Below are 17,952 nucleotides of genomic sequence, written 5' to 3'. Positions count from 1 at the left end.
CAGGTAACACTAAGGAAAGGTGGAACAGGGACCAGTCCCTTGCTGTAAGAATTCTCTGCTCCTTCTCTCCCACCAGATGATGCCACTGTCTCTCATTAATTCATCCTGAAATTCTCTTCTCCAAAAAACCCTTCACAGTGAGTAGACGTTTAGATAAAATGGCCACAACTGAATTTGGCTTTGTCTTCAAATGTGCCTCTTGGCTCAATCCCAGAAACCTACCTATTGGATGATGCCCGCCTATGACTACTCCCAAACTCCTAAGTGGTCCCACTCTGACTTTCATGCAATAAGAGAGAGCAGGTGTTTTCTGAATTAATTTTTTTTAATGACAATGACAGAAATGGTCACTAACCAATGGCTGACTGCGGAGTGTGGCAGAGAATTGGGTAGCGTGGGGAAAAGTTGCCTCTCCTGTCTTCCTCTGAGTACGTAATAATAACCTTGTTTATGTGGACTTGACCACGTGCCCTGCACCTTTCAAGTACCTTAATATATTAACTCATTTAATACTCAGAACACTCTTACAGGGGTAGGAGCTATTATCCCCACTTTCCAGACACAGTAACTGAGGCAGAAAGACATTAACTTGGCCCAGGTCACACAGCTTGGAATCAAACCAAGGTAGTCAGACTCAACTCCAAAGTCCTTCTGTGTCCTCACTAGGTCACATTCCCTCCTAAAATTCTACAAAAGGAGTTCCTTTCAGCAATCTTTGAAGTCATGCACGGACACTCCACGCACTTGCTTGGACTATAATGAAAAGACATTAGAGGAAGCACTTTCTCTCAAGGGTCATTCTGTTCAATACGTGCCTGACACATCAGTGGACTCAGAAAGACGGGAATCAAAGGGTGGCAGCTCTCTCATGCTCTTTGTCAGTCGAAGAGAGAGCCTGATGCACCACCAGCTCAAAATGGTCAGGTTTGCAGAAGAGCCACCTTTGCCCTGGCCTCTAAAGCAACTTCCTGCAGATCCAGCTGGGAAAGCTATGATTCAGGGGCAACTTCCTCTGGTCATCTCATCCCTATTCCTGAGAGCAGCACTTCCCTGCTAGGAGGAAGACATTTGAATAGCTCCACCGCTGTGGTTGAGGAGACACAGGCATTCAGGGGAAGCTGCCACAACAGAAAAACAAGAGCATCCAGAGCAAGGAGCCCTCCTCTGGGGGCGGGGAGGGGGGTCACGGAAGACAGTGAGCTGAGCTGCATTTTTCCATAGATGTCATAATGGCGGGTTTTAAAGGTAAAGATGCCCCTTAGTGAAGCCAGTTGCCCTATGAGGGAACTGGAAACATCTTTGCCCACTAATAAAGATCCATTGGATTGAGACCTCTGCTATGGTGGGTGTGTGTGTGGGGGAAATGTTCGTGCTTCGAAGAGTGCCTTAGTTTATACTTAAGTAGAATAATGCAATCTGTAGCCCTCTGCTCTCACGGTGGAAGTTTGGGAGAGGGCACATACTCTTTCTTAGGGAGAGATGAGAATCCTTTTCCCTCTTGCTCCTTCCCAAATCAGACCCCCTCAGCGAGGAAAGGAGTTTGCAGGGATTCTCCCCACTCATTAAAGGCTCATTCTTCTGGCATCCCAGAGAACAGATGATCGGCAAAAATGAAAACTCATATTCATTCCTTTACACTGTGCTGCCCAACACGGTAGCGGCTAGCCCCGTGGCTGCTGCACACTTCAAATTTGGCTAGTCTGAGTCAAGATATTCAGTGAGTTTAAAATACATACAAGATTTCAAAGATTTTGTAAAAGAAAAAGAGGTGGTTATGGCCTACATGTTGAAGTCTCTCATAATTAGTATGTTGAATGTCATCCCATGATACCAATAGGATGGTATTGGGGGCCTTTCGGGTTAGGGAAAGTTATGAGGCTAAAGACTCCATGATGTGATTAATGTCCTTATAGAAAGAGAAAAAGAATGGAGTCATTCTATCATGTAAAAACACTCAGCAAGAAGTCAACCTCTGAGAGTCAGGAGGAGGGTTCTCATTGGAAACCCAATCGGTTAGCACCATGATCTGGGACTTCTCAGCTTTCACAACTATGGGAAATACATGTTTGTTGTTTAAGCCACTCAGTCTATGGTGTTTTTGTTATATAGCAGCCTGAGCTAAGACAGAAGGTAGGATATTTCACCAGTAACTTCTGTATTGATTATATGTTGAGATTTATTTTGTTGACAGCGGGTGAGCTGATGTGTATAATTATAATTTGTTTTATTCTTGTTTTCTAACCAGAAAATATGAAGGTTCACATTTGTGACTTGTTTTCTCTTTCTTTTGGACAGCACTAACTTTAAATGTTGAGAGTTGCCAAAAATTTAAAAATCAATATTTTGAAGGAAGATTTTTATCTTGAGATAATTATAGATTCATAAGCAGTTGTAAGAAATAATATGAGGAGATCCCTTGTATCTTCAATGTAGTTTCCAACAAAGGTAACTTCTTGTATAATATCATAGCCTGGATATTGACACCGATTCAGTCAATGTACAGAGCATTTCCTTGACCACAAAGCTCTCTCTGGTTTTCCTTCCATAGTTACCCCTGCTACCCTACCACCTCCACGTGGCTTCTTGGTAACCCCTGGCAATCACAACCCTGCTCTCTGTTTGTATAAATTTGTCTTTTAGAGAACATCAAATAAATGGAATTGTTCCTTTTGAGATTGGATTTTTTCGCCCAGAATAATTCTTCCAGATTTCATCCAATTGGTTCCATGTATCAAACGTTTGCTCCTGTTTATTGCTGATTAGTATTCCAGGATATGGATGTACCACAGTTTTCTTCAACCATTCGTGAGAAAACACATCTGGTTTGTTTACAGTTTTGCACTATTACAAATAAAGGTGCTATCGACATCCTATACAGCATCCTATAAACTTGCTATCAACATGCCTTTGTATGAAACTAAGTTTTTATTTCTTTAGGATAAATGCCCAAGAGTTACATTTTTGGGTAATTTGGTAGTTATATGTTTAGTTCTCTAAGATACTGACCGACTATCTTCCTGGGGGGCTGTGCCACTTTATATTTCATGTAAAATATTAAAGGTCCAGTTCTTTCACATTTTCCCAGCATTTGGATTCACACTATTTCTTATTTTAGCCATTTTTGATAGGTATGAAGTAATATCTCATTATAGTTTTAATTTGTATGTCAAAAGTCTAATTATGAACATTTTTTTTCCATTTTCATGTGTTTATTTTCCATCTTTATGACATCTTCAGTGAAAAGCTCTTCATGTCTTTTGCCCATTTTCTAACTGGATGAATTTTTTTTTTTTTTTTTTACTGTTTAGTTTTGAAGTTCTTTATGTATTGTGGACAAAATTCTTTGTCAGGTATGTAATTGCGAATATTTTCTCCCAGTTTTTTCATCATCTTAAAAGGGTCTTTCTGAAATTAAAATCTTTGATTTTGGTGAAGTATAATTTATTAATCTTTATCTTATGGGCCCTGATTTTGCATGCTTTTGGTGTTGCCTCTAAGAAATCTTTGCCTAGATATTGTAGGTTTTTCTCCTGTGTTTTTTCCTAAACACCTTTCCGTTTGATAATCTTACATATTAGTCTGTGATTTCCTTTTGAGTTAATCTTTTGTGTGCGAGTTAGAGATAGATATGTTCCCCCTGTGGATATCAAACTGCTCCAACACCATTTCTTGAAAAGTTTATTTTATCTTTCCTACATTGAAATGCCTTTGCACTTCTGTTGAAAATCACTGGGTATATTTGTGTAGGTCTACTTCTGGATTCTCTTCTGTTCCATTGATTGATGTGTCTGTCCCTTCACAATACCATATAATCTTGGTTACTGTACCTACATAATGTTTTGAAATCTGATAAACTAATTTCTCCCATTTTATTTTTCTTTTCAAAAATGTTTAAGCTATTCCATTTCTTTGCTCTTCTATCATTTAGTGTAGAATAATATTGTCTGTATGTACAAAAATATTGATGGAATTTTGATAGGAATTGTGTTAAATCTGCACACTAACTTGGGGAGAATTGACATTTTAATTATGTTGAATCCTCCAATTCATGAACATGGTATGTCTCTCCATTTATTTAGAGCTTTTGCTAATTTTGTCAGCATTTTGTAATTTTCAGTATACAAGTTCTACACACATCTTTTTAGATTTAGAGTATCTCTCTCTCAACTACAAATGGTAGTGCATTTTAAATTTGGATGTTCACTGCTAGTATATAGAAGTATAATTGATTTATAAAACTACAATAACTGAACCAAATATGAAATAAGTAGAATGAAGAACAGAATGCAGCCTGGAGGTATAGTTCAGTGATACAGCACATGCTTAGTACATGCAAGCTCTGAGTTTGATTGCTAGCACACACATGAACACAAACACAACTCCTAGAGCTAATAAGTAGGTTCATTAAGTTCTACCTCCAGGATTCATTCTATTTTTTAGTCTGCTTGCTTCATTTTTGTTTCCATTTGTGTAGTTTTAGGTTGTAAAACTTTTATTTGTGCTATGTATTTGGTATTTCTTTCCTAAGACTTTCTTTCTTTACTGAGACTTGAAATTGTTTCACTTATTTCAAGCATTTTTGTAATTTCTCATTGGAGCATTTTCATTTTTTAGACTTTAAAATTGTCAGATAATTATAATATCTCTATTATCTTTGTGTTGGCATCTAATAAGTGTCATTTTTTAATCAATTTTGAGATCATTTTGGTTCTTAGAACATTGTGGTGAGTTGCAAGTGAAATCTGGACATTTTGTACTGTTATAAAACTTCAGAATTTTATCTAAACCTTTTGTTTTAGCAGGGTCTGACACCACTCCAGCAGTTAAGGAGGTACCACATATTCCTAGCTTATCTACTGGTCCTATGCGAAGGATAGGCACTCCTCCTTACTGCTGGGTAACATGGGAGTGATGGCTCCCCACATGGTCATCATAGACCTTATTGTGGGGATGGCCTCATTACCACTGGCAACAATGAAAGTTCTGAATCCCCAGTATGCCTCTTCTATACCACCCAGGAAGGAAAGGAGAGGTATTTTACTATTGTTGGGTGGGGTTGGAAGTCCAGGCTTTCTGAATGCTTTCCACAGAAACCATAAAGGTTAGAGAGGGATTATTACGAGCCTGTGAGGATGAGAGTTCTGGCTCCCCATTTGGCCTCTCGGATGCTTTAGCAGAGGCATTGGAGTGCCTTATCATAGCCTCATGAGGGTGGAATTCTGGGCTCCCCAATTGACATTTGCCGACATAGAGGGGAGAGGTGTTTGGCCAAATTAGAGTGCTAATTGTCTAATAGCTTTCTGTCCTGCTAGGCTGCCTATATCTTTGTACTTTAGAGAGGCAACTTCTTTCTGTTGGAGACTTTTTTTTTTGTCTGGACCTATTGGTTTTCCTTCGTTGATTTCTTCTGCTCCAAGTCTGGGATATATGCAGAAAAAAAATATGGAATTCATCATGTGTCACTTCTCAGATCCTTAAGTCTAGCAGTATGTCTTCTTTCTACCTTAAGATTCTTATGCTCAATTTACATATGATGCCAGGGATTTTAGTTGCACTTGGTGATAGGAATGAGGAAAAGAATACATATTCCACCTTCCCAGATGCAGATGTCCAATTTAAAAGGTTATGATCAAATTTCAAGTACTTTTTTTTTTTTTACTATATTTGGGTTTATTTATTTTCTTATATTTATTTTTTACTTTTAGGTGGACACAATCTTTACTTTACATTTATGTGGTGCTGAGGATCAAAAACAGTGCCTCGTGCATGCTAGGTGAGCACTCTACCAGTGAGCCACAAACCCGGCCCCTATTTTTTGATGATAAAAACAATACATTGATGGCCTGGGGTTGTGGCTCAGTGGTGGCGTGCTTTCCTAGCATGCATGGGGCACTGGGTTTGATTCTCAGCACCACATACAAATAAATAAAAAAATAAATAAAGGTCCATCAACAACTAAAAAATATTTTTTAAAAACCCCAAAAAACAACAACAACAACAACAAAAAAACAAAAACAAACAAAAAAACCCAATACATTGAGCTGGTTACCATGGCGCATGTTTATAATCCCAGCAGCTCTGGAGGCTGAGGCACAAGGATCTCAAGTTCAAAGCCAGTCTCAGCAAAAGCAAAGAACTAAGCAACTCAGTGAGACCTTGTCTCTAAATAAAATACAAAATAGGTCTAGGGATGTGGCTCAGTGGTTGAGAGCCCCTGAGTTCAATCCCTAGCATGACCCAAAATAAAAAACAAACAAGCAAAAAACAAAAACAAAAACAAAAAACCAATACATTGAAAAAAAAAGTCTCTAACTACTTTACCATCTTAAAAAAGATGTCTTGAGGATTGTCTGTTTTTCTTGATGACCTTGTATTGTTCTCATGAAAGCTAAGTGTTGCTCCAATCATCACTGGACTACTAAGGTGGGTAGAGATGTTTTGCCTGTAATATATGTTCCAGTCTGCTGTGGTTTGTTAGTTATTTTATAATTTTCCTTCCTCATTTTTGGTGAACTATATAATAACTGAAAATATATATCAAGTAATTATCATTGGTCAGACTATACTGAACACCTGATTTTTCATATCTTATTTAATTTGTATAGCAACATTAAGATGTCAGCATGATTACCATACTCATTTTACAGTTCAATAGAGGTTTAAAGAGTTTATATATAACTTACTCCAGATGACTGTTTAATTAGAAGCAGAGCCCACGAATCCACCCTGGGCCACGTAGCTGCAGCTGAACCTCTTACCCATGCTCATAGCATGGAATATAGAGTAAGAGTCTACATAATCAAGAACCCAAGCTTTAATGGATATCTTTCATGTTTTTTTCTTTAGGCTCCAGAGATCTATTTTTATTTCAAATTTAATACTGTATTTATATGGCTGAGTTTGCCAGAGATGCGATTCTTCCCTGTGCATCATGAATTAAGTCCATATGCAGGATTTATATCAGCAGTTATATATGGCAGAGAAAAATGGAATATGCTATCCATTGTTTACCCTAGAGGGTCTATTCTGGTATCAATGGAGTAGAGACAGCACAATGATCTCAAAATTTTTCTAAATGCAGAAGAATTGGTTATAAAAAGAAATTTGAACCACAACTTCATTTAATATTCTTAAATTTATATTCACATGAAGACAGACCCATACCTTTGGAGATACAATCTAGGTGAGACAAATATGGGAATAGATTTGTTTTGGATGGGAATTAAACATCTATATTCAGTTTTAATTTCCCAATGCTCTTTGTAGTCCCTGCCCTAGATTCCCAATATCATGGGTTCTTTGTCCATGGAGGCTAACTTCCATTAGAAAAGAGGTTAGAAGTTCCGATGAACAGTGAACTTTTGCCACCAAAGTAAGTATGCCTTTGACTCCTCTAATGCTTGCCCTCACCTCCATATGTTCCCTAGATCCATCCTGGTTTGGGAAGTTGTATTTGAGTGTATATATTGATCAGGTGTTTAATGCAAAATATGCGGTAATAAAATCTAACTTTCTGCTCAATAGGAATCTAGAGAAATTCAGAACAAGTTGATGTCCACATTCAGATTTTCCTCTCAAAGAGCAAGATTTTGGCCTGTGTCAGTTAGGAAAATAGTTAAGGAAGAAAGTGTTTCAAATCTGTATTCAAGATGACTAAATTTTAAGAGGCAAAACAGGGTAAAAACAATATGCCCCCAAAAGGAAGGCATTAATTCTTCTATCTACTTGAGTTTTATTTTATTAACTAATTGTTATCAGGAAGGAATGGATTAAAAATGTAGCATGCAGTTTTAGCTGAGAGCAGGAGTCAGTGTACACTGGGTCCATTTGGTTTCATCATTACTCACAGGCACTTAAAGAGTGTGCTTTGCATGGTTTGCTGTCCACATCATTTTATGACTTCCAGCTTCTGCTTTTGGAAGTTATGAGCTATTTACCAACTTGACTACATCTGAGAGGATTCAGGCTAAGACACAACCCCTACTCTCAAAAGTTCTCACACTATGCCAAGTGCCTTCAAGTATGGAATAACCAAATCTTGGAAAAGCTACCAGCTGAACACCAGACCAGCTGGACTATGAGGGAGAAGGAGACTTCTTGGTATGGCACTCAGGAGAAATCTCAATGCCATTTCTGCTTGTCAGCTTTCAGCTGGAAGGAACGTCTAACTGAAGAAAATTTCATAGTTGGGACCAAGAGGAGAGGCAAAGAATGCTGAGAAGTATGACTTTAATTTTTCTGAAATGTAAGTTATAGGATTATTGATATATTCTAGATGCTAAAATCCTTATCACATTTATGATTTGTAAATATTTTCTCCTATTCTGTAGGTTGTTGTTTTATTTTCTTTTTTTTTTTTTTTTTTATTGTTGGTCGTTCAAAACCTTACACAGTTCTTAATACATCATATTTCACAGTTTGATTCAAGCGGGTTATGAACTCCCAACTTTACCCCGTATACAGATTGCTGTATCACATCAGTTACCCTTCCATTGATTCACATCTTGCCTTTCTAGTGTCTGATGTATTCTGCTGTCAGTCCTATTTTCTACTATCCCCCCTCCCCTCCCCTCCCCTCCCCTTTTCTCTCTACCCCTTCTACTGTAAATCATTTCTTCCATTTGTATTATCTTGTCTTACCCCTCCATTACATATTTCTTGATATATCATATTTCACATTTTGATTCAAGTGGGTTATGCACTCCCATATTGCCCCTTATACAGATTGCAGATTCACATCAGTTTCACTTCCATTGCTTTACATATTGCCATCCTAGTGTCTGTTGTATTCTGCTGCCTTTCCTATCCTCTACTATCCCCCCTCCCCTCCCCTCCCCTCCCCTCTTCTCTCTCTACCCCCACTACTGCAATTCATTCCTCCCCCTTGTATTATTTTTCCCTTTCCCCTCACTTCCTCTTGTATGTAATTTTGTATAAACCTGAGGGTCTCGTTCCATTTCCATGCTATTTCCCTTCTCTCTCCCTTTCCCTCCCACCTCTCAACCCTGTTTAATGATGGTCTTCTTCTTGTGCTCTTCTTCCCTAGTCTGTTCTTAATTACTCTCCTTATATCAAAGAAGACATTTGGCATTTGTTTTTTAGGGCTTGGCTAGCTTCACTGAGCATAATCTGCTCTAATGCCATCCATTTCCCTCCAAATTCTATGATTTTGTCATTTCTTAATGCAGAGTAATACTCCATTGTGTATAAATGCCACATTTTTTTTATCCATTCGTCTATTGAAGGGCATCTAGGTTGGTTCCACAGTCTTCCTATTGTGAATTGTGCTGCTATGAACATCGATGTAGCAGTGTCCCTGTAGCATGCTCTTTTTAGGTCTTTAGGGAATAGACCCAGAAGGGGGATAGCTGGGTCAAATGGTGGTTCCATTCCCAGCTTTCCAAGAAATCTCCATACTGCTTTCCAAATTGGCTGCACCAATTTGCAGTCCCACCAACAATGTACAAGTGTACCCTTTTCCCCACATCCTCGCCAGCACTTATTGTTGTTTGACTTCGTGATGGCTGCCAATCTTACTGGAGTGAGATGGTATCTTAGGGTGGTTTTGATTTGCATTTCTCTGACTGCTAGAGATGGTGAGCATTTTTTCATGTACTTGTTGATTGATTGTATGTCCTCCTCTGAGAAGTGTCTGTTCAAGTCCTTGGCCCATTTGTTGATGGGATTATTTGTTATCTTATTGTCTAATTTTCTGAGTTCTTTATATACTCTGGATATTAGGGCTCTATCTGAAGTGTGAGGAGTAAAGATTTGTTCCCATGATGTAGGCTCCCTATTTACCTCTCTTATTGTTTCTTTTGCTGAGAAAAAACTTTTTAGTTTGAGTAAGTCCCATTTGTTGATTCTAGATGTTAACTCTTGTGCTATGGGTGTCCTATTGAGGAATTTGGAGCCCGACCCCACAGCATGTAGGTCGTAGCCAACTTTCTCTTCCCAAGAAACTGTTAGAGCTAATAAATGAATTCAGCAAAGTGGCAGGTTATAAAATCAACACGCATAAATCAAAGGCATTCCTGTATATCAGCGACAAATCCTCTGAAATGGACACGAGGACAACCACCCCGTTCACAATATCCTCAAAAAGAATAAAATACTTGGGAATCAACCTAACAAAAGAGGTGAAAGACTTATACAATGAAAACTACAGAACCCTAAAGAGAGAAATTGAAGAAGACCTTAGAAGATGGAAAAATATACCCTGTTCATGGATAGGCAGAACTAACATCATCAAAATGGCGATATTACCAAAAGTTCTCTATAGGTTTAATGCAATGCCAATCAAAATCCCAACGGCATTTCTTATAGAAATGGAGAAAGCAATCATGAAATTCATATGGAAGAATAAAAGACCCAGAATTGCAAAAACAATACTAAGCAGGAAAGGTGAATCAGGTGGTATAACGATTCCAGATTTCAAACTATACTACAGAGCAATAGTAACAAAAACAGCATGGTAATGGTACCAAAACAGGCGGGTGGACCAATGGTACAGAATAGAGGACACAGAAACCAACCCACAAAACTACAACTTTCTTATATTTGATAAAGGGGCTAAAAGCATGCAATGGAGGAAGGATAGCATCTTCAACAAATGGTGCTGGGAAAATTGGAAATCCATATGCAACAAAATGAAATTGAATCCCTTTCTCTCGCCATGCACAAAAGTTAACTCAAAATGGATCAAGGAGCTTGATATCAAATCAGAGACACGGCATCTGATAGAAGAGAAAGTTTTATTTTCTTAATGTCCTTTGATGTACAATTTTTTCATTTTGATAAAATTCAATTCCTTAATAAAATAGCTCCTATAGCAAGAAGTTTCATGAAGAGTTATCTGGAATGTTCTAAGAGATACTTGGCCATGGGACACAATTCATTGATTGATTAACATCATCTCTGTTCTAAGAAGAGTCTCACTGGTTGGTATTTTCATACTGTAGACAACCACACTAATCTGAATAGGTTTTCTGACTCTGTACTAGCTTCTTATAGCTGCTGTAACAAATAAGTACAAACTTGTCTTGAAACAATGCAAATCTATCTTACAATTCTGGTGATAGGTTTGACATAGGTTTCACTGCATTAAAATTAAGGTGTAGGCAGGGCTGCATTCCTTTCTGGAGGATCTAGACGGAAGTTCATTTCCTTGCCTTTCCCAGTGGCTAGAGGCTGCTGGCATTCCTTCTCATAGTCCCTTCTATCTTCAAAGCCAGCAGTGGCCAGCTGAGTTCTCACATCACTCTAACACTGATTCTTTCTCTGCTTCTCACTTCCACTTTTAAGGACCTTTGTTATTACATTGGGCTTACCTGGATAATTTAGAATAATCTCACTATTTTAAGGTCACTGATCAGCAACCTTAATTCCCTACTGTAATAGTTTCTAGGGATTAGGTTGTGGGCATCTTTGGAAGACAACTGTCCTATCACATATCCTCTTGCATTTGCAGAACCTTTTAAACATTTTTCATAAGGGAAGTAACTGGTAACACATTTCCCAGTATTTGTTCATCTAAGACTCCTTTCCTTGTGATGATTAGGCTCAGATAAAACTCCAGTAGGCTCATGGATGATAATTTCATGGAGACATTGTAGGAAGTACAAATGGTTCTGATGTATATCAAAATGACTGCTTTCTCCCCACTCCTGCCCAAAGCCAGTGGGGCTTATTCTCTGAACTTGACTGTGAAAATATGAGAGATGAAACTCACACAATTGTGGGCCCCTCCTCTTGAATTTTAAACTCAGACTGTCCACAATGATCCTCTACCCCTCTCATATGTTCCGAGTTTTCCAACCTGAACCTAACTCGGGTGGTTTTTGCTCTGGTAACTTGATTCTCTTCTTGTCCCTTGTTGCTTGTCTGTTTGTCCAATTTAGCGGGGGGAGTGCAGGGGCAGCAGTGGCCTCTTGTGACCTCCCTTTTCTGACAGACCCAGGAGTTGTTGACTTTTCTGTTTGTTTAGGCTTCTACTTGTCTTAGGCAGAGTGCTAACTTCAAGCTCCTTGCATGCCACACCAGAAACCAGATGTCTTTCACTTTCATCATATCTGCATATTTATATTTGTAGCATTTCGTGTAAACAGCATGTCAGGGGTATTACTTTTTATCTGGTCTGAAAATCTTGACAAATTGGAACATAGAGGTAGGTGGATAATTGGAAAGGGAAAAGTTGATTTTGATAGAGATTTTTTTTTTTTTGTGGAGAATTCCATGAAAACAGATGATTTACCCTTAATTTTCCCTCCCAAATTTACATGAGATACACCTCAAGTTCCCAAACATAGGTATGTGTTCTTTTAAACAGATATCTTTGAATCCCTCAAATATATTAAGCCATCAGTGGATTTTGTTATTTCTTTTTGGAAATATCTTCTTTCTCTTTTTAGAATTACGCCTAGCAAAAGTATTTGGGTAAAGAAAAATCAGTCTTATTAAATAGTTTGAAATCCTGACGGTGCTTTCTGAAAAATAGCAGCATTTGATTTTGAATACAGTTTTATTTAGCTGTGGACCATCTCAAAATATATAGGCATGTAGCTCCCACTCAAAGACTCATTCCTTCATCATCTAGTTCAAGGACTTAGTGATAAAGCACTTAGTTAAATACAATTTCTGCACATTGCAGCATATTTTAGAATAATATATTCTGATGTTAGTTCTAGTAAAATAGTGGCATATTAGTTTTTATATGGAATAGAGTTCCTCTCCTTCTAGTTTCTAAAGTCCTGTTCCATCCAACTCTGAAACAATTTTCTAATTTCTTGTTCCTAAGGATACACCTAAAGAAATCATCAAAAGTTCAGGAAGCTTTAAATTTTTTTTTTTAGTTATAGATGGACACAATACCTTTATTTATTTTTATGTGGTGCTGAGGATTGAACCCAGTGTCTCACATGTGCTAGGCAAGCACTCTACCACTGATGGATCCATACCCCTGGCCCAAGAAGTCCTCCCTACCCCCAAAAGGAAGCTAACTCTCAGAACGTAGCCTAGATAACATCCCTACTTTATTTATTTTTTTTAGTTGTAGATGAACATACAGCATTTTTATTTTTATGTGGTGCTGAGGATCAAACCCAGTGCATCACACATGCGAGTCAAGTGCTTTACCACTGAGCTACAGCCCCAGCCCACATCCCTACTTTTGTAATAGTTTTAAATACATGTTCTCTTCTCTGATTTTCTCCCAACAATCAAATGTCACCATATGTGCCAATTCTCAGATGAACATTCTTTCCTTCCTGCCTCTATTGTCAGCATCATCCTCTGCCCAGAGCAATTTGACTAAAGTGCCTTGGTGTCCCAAAGAGGCAGCTGGCTTGAAACCTCTGGCAGGCCTGATGTGGGGGGGCTCAACCAGAAGCCTAAGCCTGGTCTGGGCGAGTGGAGGAATAGGAATGGAGAACAGAGAATTCCACAGAGAAGGGAAAAAAAGGCTGAAATATCTAGATCACTTTGATTCAACAATTAAGAATAATTATTGTGTAAACAATGGTAGGATGTCAGTCCCAGAGGCAGGCAGGTATTGAGGTGTGTTCTGTAGTGTCACCTATGTTAGCGTCACCTGATGTTATCACACCCAGCACTTCTGGACATTTGTCCCCATCCATTTGTGCTGTGGCTGGGTAAGATGCAGCTGTGGGTCTCAGCAGAGTCTTTGTGAGATCCCACTAGCTTTTGATTTGTCTTGCCTTTGCCATGCATTTATTTGATAAACCTGGATACTTCTACGGACTGAAGGATGCACACTTCTAGATTATTGGTTTCCTCTTAAAAACTGGTTCTTACGTGATCAGAAGTTGGATTTTTTTTTTTCTGTGTATTCTCCAGGTTTGGATGATGGAAATTTGCCCTGAGCTGAATTCAGCTGTTAACATGTTGGTAGAGCTGATTCTGTAGGATCTGTAAGCCACTCCTTTATAACACAGATAATATTCACATCCCAGAATTTCTCCTTATCAGAAAGGCTATTATTTTTTAAAAATCAGAGTCCTTTGGTCTTTTTATTTTCATATCTAGGTATAATAGACAGTTATGAGGACCTTGCTAATTGTTTTATGTTTACTTAGCTTTGAAACTGTAATTTTTTCTATTGAGTGTACTATATTCACTGTGTTCAAGTTTTATGACTTGTATTAGAAGCAGTGCACTGAACTGTCTGTGCACTGAAATAAGAACTCTAGCTATGACCCTGCTCAAATAAAACTTCTGCAAGATGAATGAAAAAAAATCTCTTAAAAATGCTTTAGTACTAGCTTCTAGAAATTTTTTTTTCATGATCACCATGGTCAGATATAAATATGCATCCCATTGTGGAATTTTGTGGCAAATTCATTTAACACCAGGGGTGCAGGTGTTAAATCTTGGACCTCAGTCACGTCAGAAGTGCACTCCAGGCAGTGTTATGTAGCCTTAGGTATGACCATGACATCACCCCATGAACCCTGATGAGTTGCTTCCCCACACATGAAAGCCATCTTTTGATTCTTAATGTCTTTAGTTGGGATTCCCTTAAAGTAGATGCTGTGTAAAAGATTTTGTTGCAAGTTTATTTAAGATGTCAGAAAGCACAGAGAGGATGGAAATGACACAGAGAAAGAGATGTCAATAAAGGATCCATTAATGAACAGGATCTATCATCAGCAACTGAGGACCCTCCAACAGACTGTGCAGAATGAGTCTCAATCCCACTGTAGAACAAGAGGCTGGATGGAGTGTGTATCCATTACCTCCTGCTGCTTACTGGTTGAGAATCACTCTTCAGGTGTCAGTTTCTAGTCTATCGTCAGAGAATGTTAGAAGGATGCAAGTAGCCTCTGACCCAAAGGAGAATTGACTAGAATGACCTCCTGTGTGGATCAAAAGATGTGGGAGGGTGGGGACCCTCAGCAGTTTTGAGACTAATACTCAAGAGCATAGTCCATAACTGCATATTTGCATTTATGGTTCTATAAAAGAATTTGCATATGACATGTGCCTGGTTCTGGGACCTCACCATCCTTAGTGCAAAGCAAGTAATCTATACAAAGAAGATTTGATTTCAACAATGGAAATGACAATAACTGTAGTGATTGTGCACCTAAAACCTGCAGGCCTGGCCTTAGGGGAAACAGATTCCATCCACCTTCTGCACCTTTTCTGAAACTCTTCCTCCCTGCCTCTGCTGAAGACTGTACATCCTCTAAGAGATTTTGAGGCCCCAGCTTAGTTATGCTGTCCTCATTTTTTAAATTTAAATTTGATGTTATCAGTTGTTCTTTCTTAGGGGAGCCTGGTAAGAAAAAAGAATATTTAAAAAATAAAATGTTAGCAGTAAATTTTATGATCCCTTTCTATCTTAGTCATGTTAAAGTGAAGATATTGTCTGTGAACTAAAATTCTTATAATAATCACATGGATAAGGAAATCCATGAACATTCATGTGTACATGCACATGTAAAACTGTGTACATTCCAAGATCAAATCATGTTTAGAGTCTACATGTATATTCACATAGAAATTATATTTTAAAACAGATTTGAGAGTAATCACTTCCAAATGACATAAACATTTGTATAGGCATTTCCTTTTTGTACAGCAACAATTAAGCTGTTAAGATGTCTAGATCTCCCACTCCACCCATGGAGTCAATCTGAGGTCCAAATTGCTTCTGCATCCTCACTTCAAGTACCCAGTCATCCATTCTTGCCATTCCTTTTGAGAAACTAAATATTTCACATTTCTGGCATAGCTATCCATTGTCTGAGACCAACCTGAATAAGGTAGCAGTTCGTTTTTTTGGTAATCAGCTCCAAGCCATAGGGAAAGGATGCATTTGTTCAAGATGTAACAACCCACATATGCCTGGCCTGCTGACATCTTCCATGTTTACAGAAAGTGGCGTGCTGAAGTGGTATGAGAGAGCCAGTTGTTAGCTAACATTTCTCTCCATCCCATTGGTGGCTTAAACTTGAGCATGGCAGGATAATTTATACATTGGAAATCTGAACACAGTGTACTACAAATCATCACCACAACCTTGCAATCCCCCTCCCACCCACTGTTAAGTATTTACCAGGGTATCACTGGAGCAGGACTTTTATAATTCACAAAAAGAAGGCAGACCCCTTTTGCCAAGGTAACTCTAGTCCCAGACAATAACTATTGATGCTCTAACCTCTGATGTGGTCCCTGCACCTCACATGTGCCTGGGCTGGTGGCTTGAGTTGGACTGTATGTTGTTGTGTGGTGCTGGGATTCCTAACAAACATGCCCTCCTGGGTGAAGTTTACCCCAGTGCAGACACACACCGTCATTGGAAGCAATGGCCACTGTTATAGTGTGGAGGCCCCATAGGAGATGTCTAGGGTTTGCCAAATGTTTTTTGTCTGTTTTTTTTCTTGGTCCACTCATTTCTAAAGATACTTCAAAGACCTATCATACAAGTAAACTGAGGATAGACTGAAAGTCACAAAGGCTCTTTAAACCATCCATCTCTATAGCACAAGCCCAGTTCTCTGAGGTAGAGATACCTCTTCCAGTGCTGTCTCTCCCAGGACATACCACTGGGAAGCCCTGCCAGACATTTCCTTGTTAACATGGTTCAGTGTGATTTCCTTCTTAATTAAGGAGGGTAGTTTGCCCTATTTTATCCTCAGGCATATGGGACAGAAGAATACTCTGGCCTTTGCACTCTTGAGGAAAACAGGAAGACAGAAAATCAACACAGATCAAATTTCAATAGTCTTGAGCATGAGAATTCAAAGGGAAAAAGAATCTTCTCAGTACTCCCTAATTACCTTGGGTTTTAAAGAGGCCTACATTTTATAACCAGGGCCTTGTTTTGCAAGGATCCATAGGGATACCTTAAAATGGATTGCATTTAGTTCCTTGGGATGGAACATTTAGTTCCTTGGGATGGAGCCATAGTGTAATTAGTCATGAATGATGAAAATGCATAGGTAACTTAAGACACATTGAACCAGGCAGAAACTCACCCTTAACCACTACCTTCCACTCTCCAACCCTGATCAAATGTCGATGAAGTTTTAAAGATGGAGAAACAGACAAGTATGCTAATGACTCAAAATTAAACAACAAAAATGCAAGAAACTGGCCAATTTGTCATCCAAAGTTGCCCTGCACACATTACTGGTTGTATCATACTTTTGTTCCACACTATTTTTCTGTGGCTTACCTGGTTCCTCAAGAGGCAGCCTGGAGGATATCACAACCTAAGAAAGAAATGGGAGAAGGCAGAAAAGAGGAAGGGCAGGAATGAGAAGCTTTCCAGTGAGTTAAAATTCTTTCTATTGTTCCTACAAAAATAGGAACAGAAAACAATCTGATGGCCTTGCTATGAGAGTCAAAGGTAAAGTTAATACCATGATGTTCAGTGAGGTTGTGTCCCGTCCACTCCCACTTTCAAGGGTCTTAAAGATGATGATATGGACAGACCTTGATCCTAGAGGGTTCAAGCCCATATCAGAGAGCCACAGAGGGAGAGCACTGGTGTGAGCTTGGCATCCCAGTTCCTTAGCAGACAGGCCTTGGAACTAATCACTCCATGACTGTCCTAAATGACAGTCCTCAGTCATACCATTTAACAGTAAGACAGCCTGGGACACCATATATCAGAAATAGTTTCTGAAACATGCTTTTAAACAAAAAGTGGTACTCCTCTCTAAAGCATTTGCATGGAAGAGGACTTGACAAAAACCCATTTCATAAGCAAGGGCTGGGTTGGTGCTTGGAAAGCCTTCAACACAAGTAGCAGGAGAGGCTTTGCTTTTGCTGTGGGTTTAAGTCCCCACATAAGTACCTATTTTCTAGAAACACACTTGCCACTATACCCTCTAGTTCATAAAATTCCTAGAGGAAAAGAAGCTGGGTTTTGACAGACCTCAGACTCCTAAATGTATGTTTATGGAAGTCAAAGACATAAAGGAT

Source organism: Ictidomys tridecemlineatus, chromosome 4, assembly GCF_052094955.1.
Source record: "Ictidomys tridecemlineatus isolate mIctTri1 chromosome 4, mIctTri1.hap1, whole genome shotgun sequence".
Classification (NCBI taxonomy): Eukaryota; Metazoa; Chordata; class Mammalia; order Rodentia; family Sciuridae; genus Ictidomys; species Ictidomys tridecemlineatus.
Note: the sequence above shows the minus strand (reverse complement) of the source record.